The 16,916-nt window shown below is 34.8% G+C and overlaps 1 protein-coding gene across 9 annotated transcripts in view; it reads right to left on the reverse strand.

The window, feature by feature from the left end:
• Positions 1-16,916, reverse strand: part of LOC145248983 (uncharacterized) — a 309,978-nt gene that overhangs the window by 83,241 nt on the left and 209,821 nt on the right. For 3 of the 9 annotated variants that reach the window (XM_080110818.1, XM_080110819.1, XM_080110815.1), the window contains exon 1: positions 8,587-8,756. The exons of 5 other annotated variants lie outside the window; for them this stretch is intronic. The gene's annotated coding sequence lies outside the window, so the exon portion shown is untranslated. Of the gene's footprint in view, positions 1-8,586; positions 8,757-16,916 lie in introns of those variants that run through there. One more of the 9 variants, XM_080110814.1, reaches the window with a different exon arrangement.

A 16,916-nucleotide genomic window follows, 5' to 3' on the forward strand; every position in this document is an offset into this window, starting at 1 on the left:
AAAATCATTTATATTTTTACTAAAATGTAATTTTTTTTTAGAAACGTGGGTATATAATCAATCACATGGTTGTGTATTGATTACCCACAGCCGATTTCGGATATTTTAAATCATAATTTATACGTTTTAAAATTTGGAAATATACACTACTAAATCATGACTATACTAGCAGGCCGTCCGACATTGCCCATTCGTAAAACATGCTTAAATACAATATTTCGCTTAATGCAAATTTCGTATTTATTATTATATTATACTGGACACAATATATAGTAAAAAAAAAAAAAGAAGTTTTTAAAAAATGACTCATATGCCACAGCCGATAATCCAAACCAAAACATTTAGCTTACGATTTACTTTTTCCTTTTGACGTTAATGCCTGAGCTATGAAGACATGTTTGCTGCAAGGCTAAAAATTAAAATATGAACCAATAGCTATTACGTTACGCATGTATATTCATAATGCCGTCGTTCGCCCTTCACCTGGCAAATCCCATTGTTTAAATGTTCACATATTGCACCGACTTTCTCCAGCTAAACCCAAATATAAAGTTTTGCATAGGTTCGAATACCCTATATATTAAGTTCTATGTCTGTATACCAAAAACTGACAGAGGAGCTTGGTAGGTAACATTTTTAAACAAATATATATACGCATACATAAATATAGAAAGAGGTCTTGTAGAGCTTTCACTTTTTCAGAGATATACCTTCAGAGCTAATAAAGTGGCCTAGGAGAACTAGTGACGAAGCACCGAACACACATTTACTAGGGTTAATACTTACCTGATATTCATTAAACCATTCGAACGCTAGGCGGACGTGAGCGACATGTTCCTCAAGTAAGGCGCTTGCAACGAGAATGTCATTTATATAGTTATAGATAAAGTAAAAATCATTTCCTTCTACCTCTTCTTCTTTATCTTCTTCACGGTTTTTTTCGCCTTAAACTTCCCGTACGAAATTGTGTTTCCGGTTTCCGTAGAAGAAAACTAAGACAGAGAATAATAAGAACATCGGGAAGAGAATGTTAGTTATTTCAGTTTCATTGATATCACCCTATTATGTTTTTAAGCGTTCGAAAAAATACCGGAAACCACTTTTCCATTATTCCAAGGATCGCGGACAACCGATTCGATTGAATGAACTTTTGGAAGGAAGAGATCATTATTTTAAAAATTGAAATATATCTATCGATGATCAAAATATGGTCGGTGAAGCAGTAAAATCTGCAGACAATGTAGAGAATTTCCCAGGTCCTAATGGGAGAGTGTGAGGAGAAAATAATTAGGGAGAGAAATTGGTGCTAACTCTGTTTACTAAGACGCAGTTTGGATTATGATGCTCCTAAGAATTAATATAAGATATTATTATGATGGATGAATGTGATTGAAAATATGTGCAAAAAAAAAGAACATATATATATATATATATATATATATATATATATATATTATATATATATATATATAAAAGTGAAAGTGTCTGTCTCTCTGTCTGTCCGTCTGTCTGTGTATCTGTGTGTCTGTGTGTGTACATTTCCCTACGCAATAACTTTGTCAATTTGCAGTCTACAAACTCGAAATTTGATATACAGGGTGCTGAGATTTGGAAAGATCGATCTGATCGGTTTTCGGCCAGAAATTTGGCGATTAAGGGTCAAAGTTCAACGATTTAACCTTTGAGAACTCTATCAAACTCCTCCGATAATTTTAGGTCTAAATACTTGAAATTTTAGATATTGGTTCCTTGGACATGGATCTAACTTAATAACGTTATTTCAGCCCAAAACAATAAAATTTAAGGGGTTAAAGTTAAAAAAATTGACCGCTTTTTTTTTTTTGCTCAACATACACCTCCAAACACCCGGGCAACGCCGAGATGAAATGCTAGTATATATATATATAAATTACAATAAGTTTACCAAGGTAATCAAAATGGTAAACTTAAAATATATTATAAATATTAAAGAGTTAATATTTACAAGTAAAGTAATCTCAACCAGATGTAAAAGCTCAATAAAACCGAAAAGGAAATAGAGCTTATAATATGAACAAGTGATTAATAAAACATGTTAAAAGACATCTTGAAAAAGAGTTAAAACATATTTAATTTTTAAAAAGGAAGCACAAGATAAGTGGATAGTCCTTAATCCGCGGAGTTTCGAAGAAATACTCTCCTTCTCATCAGAGGGCAGGAATTAGCAAAATGCGGGATCGGATTTTGCATGTAAAAGTATCTAATGAAACTACAAGTAAGTCACAGATCTTACTTGGTTAAAAAAGGGTGAGGTAAGGGGAATAGGAGGTAAAAGAAAAATGATAAAAAGATTTCACATGAATGGATAGTCCGGTGAAGGGTAAAAAAATCCAAGAATGGTAAAATCCAAACACGGTCGAATTAAAAATTTCCAATCCAACAGGTAAGCTCCAAATATGTGTGGGGGGAGAGGGGGGAGAGATAGATAGATAAATAGGTAGATATACATATATAGAGAGACACAGAGACATACACAGGGACGGAGTTAATATTGCGTTTATTTTCGTTATAGACGATTTCCTTATTCTGTAACTCCTTTCTAATACTTTGTCATATTATTATATAATTCTAGTATATTTTTTATACATTTTTTTAAATAGTATTAAATATGATTTACCAAATCACACGTTTCCAACTGCGTTTTTGCATGATCAAAGGCCGTAAATGACAAAGTTCCTCTGATTCCCTCTTCTCTGATCTTGAGCACGTGGTACAATGGGGAAAGAGGTGGCTAGTTACTTTTAATGCATCTAAAACCATATGTCTTACTTAAGGCGGCGGTTCATCAGGAATTTGTTTATGTTGGACTTGAATACATCCAAGTTTTAGTCAGGTGGGAAACACGCAGACGGAAAAGAGTTCCACTTGCGTGCAGTTTTAAGAAAGAAGCTTTGTTCATGGAATCTACGTTTTGGTTTTGACACAGTTCAAGAGTGGGGGAAATTTTTGACAGTGGTTTCAGCTAGACGGGTGTTTCTCGTGAAAGATTGGCGAGGAGCAACGAGAGATTGGAGCTCAGATAAGCACCTGTCATGGAAGTAACGCTCACAACATCTCTTTGTGGGAGAGAGGTTGCAGGGAAACGAAAATGGCATCCCCCATTAAGCCACAAGTCTATTTTGTACTCTGTCAAGGCAGGATAGGCTGTTTTTAGCAGCTCCTGTACAAATGTGGCAGCAGTACTCCATCCTTGGACATACTTGGCTTTTATATAGATAGAGAATTGCATCAGCAGTGAGATAACTTCTGAAGCGGTAGAAGGATCCTACCATTTTTCCAGCGACCTTGCCAACCGACTTGATGTACATGTTCCATTTCAGATCAGGAGTAAAGGTCAATCCAAGAAGCTTATCAAAACATGGGGCCTCCCCTAGACGAGAGCCATCCATTTCAATCGATGCCAAATGGGGATCAGAGCGTTGATAATGTAAAGATAGGAGCTTGGTTTTAGATGCATTAAAATTAATCAGCCAGCCCTTTCCCCATTGTACCATGCGCTCAAGATCAGAGGAGAGAATCAGAGAGAACTTTGTCATTTACGGCCTTTGATGTGTTGCCATAGATGGTCGTGCCATCAGCATAGATGTCAACGAATGATTTAAGTATGTGTGTTGGAAGATCATTGATGTAGATAGGGAAGAGAGTAGGGACTCCAGCATTAATACTCTGAGCCTCCGATTTTTGCCCATCAACCACTACTCTTATGAGCCTATCAGAAAGAAATTATTTAACGATTTAGAAAACATTTAAACATTTCCAGTTATACCGTAGCTGGAAATCTTGTGAAGTAGGCCCTTATGCCATACCTTATAGAAGGCTTTTGATGTGTCAAGAGCAATTGCTTTAGAAAATAAGCCTTTGTCGAGAGATTCACTAATCCTGTGAGATATAACAGTTAGCACATCTGATGTAGATCTGGCAAAACGGAAACCATATTGCATGTCACTAAGAAGGTTATTTCTGCTGAGGTGGTTGACTACTTCTCTATTTAATATGAATTCCAGCAACTTGCTCATGACACACAGGAGATTTTTTGGTCTGTAGTGAGAGGGAGATGACTTATCACTTTAATTCTTAAATACAGGGCATACTGATGAGGTTTTCCAGGGTGTTGGGAAGTAATTCTTCTTAAGGTAACGCTTAAATAGTTTTGTAAGTATGAGCAAAGTTCTGGTTGAATCTTTTTCATCACTATAATTGGAATGACGTCAGGGCCAGTTGCTTTACTGGAATAAAGGTTCTTGATTAGTTTGGCGACCTCACGCACAGATATTTGTATGTTGCATGGTGTGTTGTCTGTTATAGGAAAAAATATGGGGAGTTGATGGGCTTCGTCGCACAGGGTAGAATTTGTTGCAAAGTGTTTGGCAAATAGTTTTGGCCTTATCAACTGACGAGATAACCTCAGGTCCATTGATGATGGTTAGGATAGAATGCACGCTTCTGTTCAGGATCCTGTTTACTATTTGCCAAAACTGGTGGGAACCAAGCCACTGCTAAGATACTTTGGATTTAACGGACTGAGCATATAGCTCTCTTGTATTTTTTATTACTCTTTTACAGCGGTTGCTGGCAGTACTGAAAGCAGCTTTAGTCTCAGAGCATCTATTACGTTGGTAGCTATGGAAAAAGTGATTTCTGTGAGTGATGGCAGCAGCACATTCTGGTTGTTGTAACGTTTTTGTTGGAATTTTTTGGATGATATGAATCGGTCTATGCCTACAATTAACTATTCGGTCAGATCTGACACTAGTGAGGATACATCCTTTTTAAACATGGAATACGCAGATAGATCAGATATAAATGTACGGAAGCTATCTCAGTCAGTCGTAGAGCATCGATATACTGTACAGTGGAGAGGTACATTTGAAGACTTATTACATTTCATTTTTATCTTAACTGATACAACTGAGTGGTCGGAAGATCCCAGAGGAGGTAGAATGGAACATGAACATAGCTCAGGGCAAGTTGTGAGAAAAAGGTCTAGAAGGCTTGCATACTGACTAGTTGTATCGGGCACATGGGTGGGTTCGTGAACAATCTGAGTGAGGTCATAGGCAATGGCTAAATCATGACAGTACCTCCCCTCATCATCTGTCTTGTTTGAGTGGCTCAGCCATTCCACATTGTGGACATTGAAGTCACCACAAATGTGGATACTAGCCAAAGGATGAGCAGACAGAATGTGGTCAATTTTCTCAGATATACTCTTAAAGATAGTAACTCTGCTCTGTCGGGCGACAAAGGGGAAATGTAGGTAGTGTAAGCAAGTGCAACCTGGAAGCACATATAAGGTAAATTAGGGTCTTCTCTGGAGATATCCCTGCCACACGGAAAGCCATCCTTAATGTATGCACATATTCCATGCCCATGGCGATCTTGGGGGGGTCAGATTTAGATGTTAAGTTAGAGTATCCTTTAATTATGAACTCATCTAGGGAAGTGATTGGCCCTATGCCAGTTTCGCTTAGGAAGAATATGTCCAGTTTCGTCTCCTGTAATTGTGTTTCAACCTCTGGAAGGTTGGAACGTAGATCTCTGATGTTGGAGAAGGAGACATGGTAGTAGGGGTCTTCTTTGGAGGATGGGGTTCTAGATTTATCAGCATTTTTTCTGGAGATAGTTCATGTTGAGATTTTTGGGATTTTTTGAACAGGTCGACAGACTTGGTTAGAGAAGGACAGAGAGGGAAAGTAAAAGAGAAGAGATAGGAATTTTTTGTAGCCATGATTTTTTTTTTGTCACATGATAAGGTAAAGACGTAACAATTACCCACTAGTATGGTATCGAGAGGCCCCACCAGAAACTACTGCATGGCCCAGAATCCATTCACCAAATGGCAGTACAGCAGCCCCAGTACTTTGCACCTGCTGATAGGACAGCCTCCTTAGTGGTTAATCCAAGGTTCGGGTCCCTGACTATTAGGCGGATATCAGCCCAGATGGAACGTTTACCTCCAGTGACATGACCACAAGGATAGACATAGAAACAGAGAATTTCCGACATCTCAGGCTACTGTTCACGAAGTACTGCCGACCTGGAAAGCAGTTTTTTCTTCACCCTTTGTCAGAAAAATCACTCATTGGAAATTAGGGACAAATAAGGAGAAGCAAGAGTAATGAGAGCTGCCGATAACGCATCCACAATGCGTTGTCTACTCTCCATTAAAAAAAATATGTAAAGGACTTATTAATATTTACTTAGTATAAGTCCGTGCTGCAATCTAATTCAAGGAATTCCCAAAAGATTGCAGGCTATCAAATTGTAGAAGGGCTATGCTACTAAATATTAACTAGTTTATTGTGTTCCTGTTGTATTAATGTTCTAAAGTTACATGTAAATAACAATTGTACGGATCTTCTTTTTGCTTCCTTAATTAAAAGTTATTTTTTTTAAATTGATGTGAACACTAAAATATTTCAATTAAAAGTCAAACATGAACAGGTAAAATTATAGAGGAATAAAAGACAAATCAAATGAGGTTGTTTAAACAGTTACATTAAATTTAGCTTAAATTTGCAGTTTTTTAAAAAATTACAAGTGCGGACTTTATTTTGTCGCCTGTGTATACCCAAAATCTCTGATCTTGATGGAGGAGGGACTAAAACTTGCTGCTATGGTGTCAAATGATCTGAAATAACAGCAAGGGGAGACGTGATTCCAAATATTTCTCATATGTTATATCTCCCCTCTTTGGTTTTCATGCATAAAGTAAATTTCACAGTGTGTTAGGATTATTTGACACTGGAGATATTCATAATCGTACCCTATTTCCAAAAGAGGAGAGATATAACACATGAGAAATATTTGGAATCAAGTCTCCCCTTGTTGTTATTTCAGATCATTTGAAACCACGATAACAAGTTTTAGTCCCCCCCCCATCAAGGCCAGCGGTTTGGGTGGAATATCGATATATTTCATTAAATAACATTTTTAGTCTATTAATTCTATTTTTGATCCTTTCAAACTTCCGAATAACAGTCTTTACTGCTGGCGAGAACTGGCTGATATAATCACCATATTTATCATAAGACCGAGTACTTTAAAATCTTTCATGATTCATCGTCAGGGGTAAATTAATCTAACTGGTTTTGAACAATTTAGAAAGATTTTTTCTCTTCATTGGTTAATTATTTATCCTTTTTTCTATTCATTAAAGCGCCAGAAGTTAAGACTGTTATTCGAAAGTTGGAAAGGATCGAAAATAGAATTAAAAGACAAAAAATGTCTAATTTATTTAATGAAATATGCCATAGAGAAAAAATGCTGGCCACACACACACACACACACACACACACACACACACACACACACACATATATATATATATATATATATATATATATATATAACGTGTGAAAAGAAATAATATAAGAATGAAAGATGGGCGTGCAACATGAGTCTTAAAGACAGGTGCAGTTCTAATAAACTCATAGGAACATCAAATAGAGGGAGATGCAGAACAGGAGACTTCGATGATATAGCCACATGGAAAAAAATGGATGAGATATAGAACAGTGTAGGTAGCAGGTTTAGTTCACAGACGTGGACGAGGGTGGGGGCAAATGGAAAACGGACATGACAACGATGATGATGATGATGATGCTGATGATGATGATGATGATGATGATGATGATGATGATGATGGTTAAACAGCAAAACGGTCGATTTGTAGATTAACACCTTCCACTGAATTCCACTCCCCACCCCCCGAAAACAGTGAGATTCTACTTTTTAGGTGATTACGTGCGAACACACTGAATAAACTTAGCAGAAAAACACAAACACAACAATATACTTTCCGATACACATTTAATGTAAAATAATCTCCAATTTCCGGGTCATTATAACATTTTTAGGACAGTTAGCCAATTTTTGTCATCACAAACTATAAGTTCCAATAGCAAGGTCATAAAACCACATGTAATCGCTTCAGAAAGTAAAAAAAAAAATCCTCTAAGAATAAAGCACAGGATTTGCACCCGTAGCAAAAAAAAAAAAAATGATTAACTGTTTAAAAATGCTAGGATAGCCCCTAAATGGGGGATCATTTTACGCTAAATTTTTAAACGAAACTTATCCTGATTCTTATCTAAAAATAAATGTTCATTTTGGGAGAGTTTTTTCTTTTCATTTCCTAAACGCCAGGTTTTTCAATGAACTGTTTATACGTAATTGCCTTAAAAAAGTAGAAACACTAATTACATGGAGAAAGACATAGAGGGTGCTGTTAACTATTCAGTAGTCGCTTTCAACTTCTACTGCTGTTTCTTGGTCTGCCCATATCTTTAACTAGCAATTTGGTGAAAGTACAGAATAGTTAACAAGCCAAAGCACCAACTCCCACGCCCTCCTCGAGTTAAGAATGGGTTTCAATATAATAACGATATTATTAGAAACCCATTCTTAACGTGAGGAGGGTGGAGTAGGAGGCTTTGTTAACTATTCTGTTCTTATACATGCGATTTTTTTTTAATAAATATTGAAGTAAATATAAAATTATTAAAGTTTAAAATCAAAATCGATTGATAAACAATAAAAACTTACTTTGTTTGGATTATGTAATAATTCAAATCTTTTCGTGAACTTCACAAGGTTCGAGATGTGTTTCACAGTCTGAATATTTCAGTTGTAAACGAAAAAGTTTTATCAGTGTTTTTTTTTTTAAGTATTATTTCTTGCTTTACCTGTTTTCATATTCATCTCAAGTGTTGCGTAAATTTATCGTATAAATAGAATTGAATACAATGACATTATGACATAAGACTAGAACTATTGCTTGGCTTGCTCATTGGGTTGATTTATGGGTCAGTATGATTCGGTTGACGCTTCAGGGGCCAACTTCCTAGTCTCGGCCTACTTTCTCCTCATTCAATTAATAATTGAGTGTTGATATAAAGTACACTCTGAACCACGATCCTAACTATAAAGGGTTATATATTATTATTTACATAGAATCAAATATTACGATAGATGGCAAACTAGCTAGACATCCGCCATCAATTAACAAACCTTCTTTCATTTCAAGGACGAAATGCGTTATTTGAAAAAAAAACATTATATATTACGAGGTTCAGTCAAAAATTAAGGCCTCCTATTTGCTTTTAATTCAAAAAAAAAATAGAAGAGCTACGAAGACAGAAGTTGTATAACTAAAACGAGCGACCGTTTGTGTTCCAGAATTTATTTTTCTACATCGTCACCACCATTCTCAATGCATTTTTGCCAGAAATTCACTGACGTGTCTCTGCTTCTGGCGCACGGGGTTACTTTTTTTAGTCTCAATACCTGCAAGAGAGAGATAACACTTCGAGGTCATGAATGCAAAAGTTCAGTCATCATAACAAAGCAATTTGCAATCCCCTCTGACGATACTTGCGGAACTTAAAAAAATAGGAGTCATTTTTTTTTTTGGAACGTCCATCGTATTTATAGAACTGAATATCATGGCATAAGAGTCAGACCTGTGCGGCCAAACACACTAAAAAAATGCATTCATCTTTTGTTTTAAAAATAACAAATATATAAATAAAACCCCAATTACGTGCGCAAAAAAAGAAATTAATAAATTTCAGAAGCGCAAAGATTTTTAAAAAATACGCCGACGCAAATTCTGCGGGGAAGAAAACTTAAAATGTGTTTTGTTCGGCGGACGTAGTTGAAAGCATTCAACGTGACAAAGACGTGCACTTTTTAACCAATCAAAGAAAGACTTAATTTTCAAACGCTTTTTCCCAACTCGCCTGGGAGCTTATCGAAAAATATATAAACGATGATCGGACTCTACTCACTCACTCACTCTTTGTTCTTTTCTCTTTTCACTAGACAAAACCCACTTATTCGCACGTATATAGGCACACACAGAGAGATTAACGCAGACATTCAGCCGCGCACGCAAACATGCACTTTCTACCTCCCTTTTCTCTTACCAACGTCGTCGTTGCTACTTGTTCTCGCCGGCATGACCACACACACACGCACACAATAATACAGGTATTCAGCCTCGTACAAAGGCATTTACTTTCGTCTTTCTTTCTCATATCACACAGAAAAGGTAAGCGTGTTTACTCACTAAGAAAACAAAGGACATTCTCTGCATTTTTTCTGTCAACCCAACAAACAGTCTAAATAACTTCCACAATGATAAGAACTGTCTACCAAGACACTTTTTGAACACTGAAAAATGATTCGTTTTTACTTGTTATTTTTGTATAAATAAACAAAGTTTATTTCACATATTGGATTTTTTTTAATTATTTATTTATTTGTGGTGGGAAAAGGATCTAATCAGGCCCGAGTACCGCTACAGACCTCAGAACTGTAGTATAGCTTGCCAAGGAGCCGATTTGGGGGACGGTTTTATTCGGTTCTAAGAGGCCACGTTCTCAGCCATCGTCTCTGTAGATATTCTCCTTCAATTTCAAAGTAATCTTAATATAAAGTATTTATTTTATTTAAAAATAGAGATATTTTAAGCCACTGAAATAACTTTATACCCCTTCATTTCCAGGTCGAAATATTTCTCGTTTTTTTAATTATTATTTATGTCATATTTATAAGTAATTTTGAATTTTCGATATTTAGTATAATTTTCCAGCGAGAACTGCCTTTAATTTTAGATGTGGTTGTTGCGGTTGAAGTAGAAATCTACAAATTCGTTTTTAAAATCGTTGGGTTTCTATAAAGTAAGTTTATGTCTTTTGACGTCTTGTGCGGGCTGATATTAAGGAAAAACAACATAAGAGTGTCTATAACGACTTACAGAATAGTGTGTTATAGAAAGTCTGCATTCGACACTGCATCAATGATTACCTTTGATGACTGGTACGAGAGAGAATGAAATTAAGATTCAATAATAATAATAATAATAATAATAATAATAATAATAATGATAATAATAATAATAATAATAATAATAATAATAATAATAATAATAATAATAATAATAATAATGGCAGCAAGAGACACTGAAAAAATAACAAAACAGAAAACAGAAAACAGAGAGACAAATGACAAAATGAGGAAAAAAAACCTGGGAAGATTCATGAGAATGACAAAAGATGAGAATAACGAAAACACCTGGACATGAATGCGAAAAGGACATGTAAACCTAGAAACTGAATCTCTAATAACTGCAGCACAAGATAACTCGATAAAAAACAATCATATTAAATCGAAAATGGATAAAACACAAGAAAACAGCAAATGCAGACTCTGTGGACAAAGAGACGAAATGATACACCATATAGTAAGTGAATGCAGCAAACTGGCCCAAAAGGAATACAAAAAAGGCACGACCAAGTGGGGGGGGGCGGTGCACTGGGAATTGTTCAAACAACTGCATTTTGAGCGTACAAACAAATGGTACAAGCATAAATCCGCAACAGTACTCGAAAACGAGAACCACAAAATCCTATGGGACAAGGACATACAGACGGACAAAGCCATCCAAGCAAGAAGATTTGATGTCGTAATAATTAACAAAAAAGAAAAATCCTGTTAAATCGTAGATTTTGCTTACCCAGGTGACCACGGTATGAAAGAAAAGGAGAAACGGAGCAAATACAAAAATAGATAAATGTAAAAGGAAGCTTCAGTCCAATAAACGTATTAATGTTTAGATTATCCCAACCAAGTAAAACAACAAACTTCGATACAACGGTGAGGAGGAGAGCTTAATATCATAAGTATAAGTAAAAACTGTAAATCAGGAAATTACATATACAAATTTATTTTTCGGCAGAATACGTTCAATAATAAATGGCAGTGAAACATAGTTCAAAAGACAATATCACAACTTGGAATCAACCAGTCCAGTTCGAAATTTTTCTGTTTTCTTTTCCTCTTCTTTCTTGTTCATATCCCCTGACAAATTGTATATGAATATTACTTCTAAAAAAATTATGTTACACAAGCACTATATGTAAACATTATTTTACAATCATAATTATACATTTTATGAGCACCATCATAAAATGCAGTTTAAAAAGTGCTAACACCAGCAGATTCTAACTCCGTGCCATATATATATATATATATATATATATATATATATATATATATATATATATATATATATATATATATATATATAATCTGCTAACCAGTTTCTATCCTCTGACGAGAAGATATTATTTGAAACTCCGCGGAATAAGAATATTTCTCCGCCCATTTTTTATCGAAAAAAAAAATTTGTACATGTAATTTTCTGATTTACACTTTTTATTTATACTTACTATATATATATATATATATATATATATATATATATATATATATATATATATATATATATATAGTAAGTTATAAAATATATATGACGATTAAGCTAACGATGAAACGCGGAATATTCTGTGTAGCTTAATCGCCATATATATTTTATAACTTACTGACTAGCTCTACCTATGTATTGAGCACTTTTGAAGTAAATACTTTAAGTTTACGCATAAATGTATACTTTCGTATATTAATAAGTGTGAGTAAATGAAGTAGTTTTTTATATATATATATATATATATATATATATATATATATATATAGGTTTAATAAGGTATATTGCGAAACACTTCAGCAAAAATTAAAAACACATTTATGATTCGGGAAGGAAACACAAATAGAGGTGAAAGTCGTTAATCTGCGGAGTTTCGAAGAAATACTTTCCTTCTCATCTGAGAGGAGGAGTTAGAAAAATGCATAAAGAAATGTTGCCAGAAATGTTGCCAGTAAAGTATTTAAATAAACTATAAACATGATCATACTAGCCTGAAAATTAAATATAGAATAATTAAACAGATGGAATGGGGGTAAAAACGAAAAATAGTTTCACGTGAAAGAGTTTTTACATGGTTGTTGAATCTAAAATTCGGTGAATCCAAGAAAGCGGTAGAAGTAAAATATCCATGTTTATAGTAGTCCGTGTACATGTTGTTGGAGTTTATAAATAGTCCAAAAAATAAATATTTGTGTGGATAGGCACAGAAGAAGTCCAGTTTGTGAGATTAACCAAAAAGAAAGCGATTTGAAGAATAAATAGAGAAATTAGCATGCAAGTGGATTGAGTTCATTCAGGAATGAGAGAGAGAGTATTGGCCCACGTCAAGGCAGTTCAAAGCTGTGGAGTAAGGGAGGATGATGATGTGGTTGTCATGACAACTTATCGTTGTAAAACTAGTAAGTAGGGAAGTGGGGGAGAGGCGAGGTGGAATAAGTCAGTGGATACGGTTTGGTAGGATTATGGGCAGAATAAACGAGGTGAAGCAAAAGTATTTAAAACAAAGGGTTTTCTAAAAAGACTCTGAGGGCTGTACGCTTATTGCGAGAAAGAATGTATCTGGAAGATTGGAGAGTTTTATTGAGAGTTTTAGTGGATTGTATGAGTTGAAGAAAGAACAAGGGGGAATTAGAGGAAAAAAGCGGCCGTCTGTCATTGTGCAATTAATAGAAAGAAAAAAGAAAGAAAAAATTGCGCTCAAACTCCCGTGCAAATGTATGTATACCTATGCATAAGCACAATTAAATGTACACATGAATACAAGCATTAGAGCGCATATACTTGTCAGAGGAATTATGATATTTTTTCAGACGATGACGTTATTATTGTTGTGACTGATTGCTTTACTTGTTTTCATATTCATTTCAGTTGTTGCGTGAATTTAACGTTTTAGGTCACTGTACATCTCCTTTCATTCAAAGGACAAAATATTTTTATGATATTCATTAATAATTTTGAATTTCTGATTTTTTAGAAGATTTTTTTATTATCTATAAATATCACCTGTCTGTTTAAATATATGTATGTATGCATGCATGTATGTATGCATGCATGTATGTATTCATGTATGTATGTATGCATGTATGTATGTATGTATGTATGTATGTATGTATGTATGCATGTATGTATGTATTCCTAAGACTTTCAACAAAGGCGACAGGTTTTCACGAGATCAGTATCATTTTGAAGCTCGATGTCTCGGGCGACAAATATCGAAAATTTGGCCAAAAACATTAATTCGTTTACCCTCAACTGGATAGTTTTCTGCAAGGAGCTGTCGATTTTTCGCGAGACATTTTTGCAAGTCTTCGTATCGGTTGGATTGATATTGCCTAATTTTAACATTCCAAACTTCCGGTCGAGTCATGGACTAGTGGTAAGACGTAAGACTTTCTTTTGCTTTCTTTTCCGCCTTCGCGTCACAGGTTCGAGCATGCCTGCCCACTACCACTTTTTTTTGCTCAACACACCGGGCACCCAGGCTAGTTATTACATAAAGAAGTATCAAATACCCATTAAGGATTACTCACTGATAACAATCAGAGCAGTGCTTTCAGCCGAAAAAAAGATTCTTCAGGGGTCAGAGGTCAAGGAGAAAATTATTGATTTTTTTCTCACAAATTAACACATGAAGAATTGAGTTCATTTCTAAATGTTTCAAATAAAAAAGACATTTAATTCTATTAAGTTTATATATTTTCTCTCTTTATGCGTAAATTATGTATTTACTTGATATGTTTGTTTTTCTTTTACATAATATTAAGAAAAACTAGGTAAAACTTTTCTATACCAGCAACGCCCCACCCCACAAATATTAGCTACGAGCCGCCACTATTAGTCACCATCATTGTCAATATATATATATATATATATATATATATATATATATATATATATATATATATATATATACGTGGGTCTTTCATATTCCTTCTTTTTTATGGGATTTTCATTTACCCACCACACATACAAACACACTTATCGCACACACACATTATACACACCACACACACATTAACACACACACACACTACACAAACACAGCACATACCACACCACAAACACAACACACATCACACAACCAACACGCTACACACATCACACACACCACATACACTACACACGCTACGTACACGACACACACTACACACACCACACACATCACACATCACACAAACATTACATAACACTGAAAACACCAACACACATACATACGCTCACCACAGACACTCAAGACACAAAAACCACACTACACACACATCACACGCACAACACACCACACTCAAAACACCAAACATATCAACCACATTACACCCATACACACACCAAACCTACATACCACACGTACACTCTCACACCACACACACAGACACACACAAATACACGCACACAAATATCATACACACCGCAGTCACAGCACACACACAATAACACTATACACACAGCATACACACAACACATATGTACAAACACACCACAAACACACACACCACATACATACCGCATAACACACACCAAACACACTATATACACATCACCCACACACAACACGCATACCACACACATATACACACACAAATACACACACCATACACACATACCACACATACACGCCCTACACACAGATCACACACACATCTTTGTGGGTATGTTGATTTTTTATTATTGGTTAATATCAGCTCGCAAAAAGCAATCACCATTTTTTTTATGTTTCCGATTGTATCATTTTTATTATTGGATAATAACAGTGGTTGCTATTCAGTTCACAGTACCAATTTTATATGTTTAAAACTTACTAAACAAAGATAATAAGAAAAAAATATAATACTTTATTAATTTCAAAATTCCACATATGTTCCATAATTGATATATAAAATTTTCCCAAGTTCGGAAATACATTTCTTGAGAAAGTTGGAGGTTGCACCAGCTGAAACATTTTGAAGATTGGAATAGTAATTCAGTTCACAATTTTATATGTTCAAAAAGTAATTGAAATAATTGTTACAACAAATGTAAATTTGTTTGTTTGTTTTTTTGTTAGAAAATAATATTTCATTTATTCATAACAAAATGGCGATTATTTCTTTATTAAAATCCATTCATTATTAAGTAAACATCCCACATATTTCTTTTTATGGTAACCGCTCCTTCTAAGCGTGTAACAAGTCAATTAATGTGATTCGTAGTTATATTTTTCATAAAACTTTTACGGTTTAGCGGTGGATATTAACTTTCAAATACTTGAAAGTATTTTTTGTAAAAAAATATTCCATGAAAAAAGAAATGAAATGAGTAGGAACTGAATTTTGTTGTATTTAAAACCTTATTATGATTTCTTGAAATGATGGAAATTTGTTTTGATGTTCAGAACTTAATTAATATCGTTTTTTGGTCCCCAACAAAAGGGGGTGCCTTTGGGGTTAAAATAGCTAAAATCGACACTTTTGTGCTTATTAAAAAAAAATTGATGCCTTGGATTTTTATAAAACTTTCTGAAACGTTTTAACTACCTGATTTCTATATAATTTTGTTTGTCTATACTTCGTGATAACTCTTGGGTGTGCACCAGGGGCTCTTTTAGGATTAATAAAAACACTCTATTTTTGGGACTATTTTACCATATTTGTCCAAAATTTTCTGTGTATGTCTATTTAGAAGTTTTGCATTGTGCTGAACTCAAATTTAAATGTCAAAGCCTTGAGGACTTTGGGGGCTAAAACTCAGATTTGCATATGTTAAGGCCTAAAACTGCACCGTTTGTTCATTTTAACCAGGATTTGACGTCCCCTGGGGACTTTTGAGGCGCATGCTGATCTTAGTTATGTTTTTAAAGCCTCGTTCGCTATGCACTCATAGGGGCCTGTATGCTTTACTTGTTTGTTTGTTTAACCATCTTCTCCCCAAACAAAGCACATTGCCATTTGGACGTAAAGGGCTATTAATTGAGACCATGCCTAAGAAAGATTAAGATGTTGGTTCACATTACATTTGAACTTCTGCATATCAGTACAGTGAGGGAAGCAGGTAGGAGGAAGGGAATTCCAAAGTCTAGTTGTTCTAGAGAAGAAACTAATACAGTAGAAAGCTTTAGGGACCTCAACAGTGA

The sequence above is a fragment of the Euprymna scolopes genome, chromosome 27 (assembly GCF_053919585.1).
Source record: "Euprymna scolopes isolate OS-2025 chromosome 27, ASM5391958v1, whole genome shotgun sequence".
Taxonomy (NCBI): Eukaryota; Metazoa; Mollusca; class Cephalopoda; order Sepiida; family Sepiolidae; genus Euprymna; species Euprymna scolopes.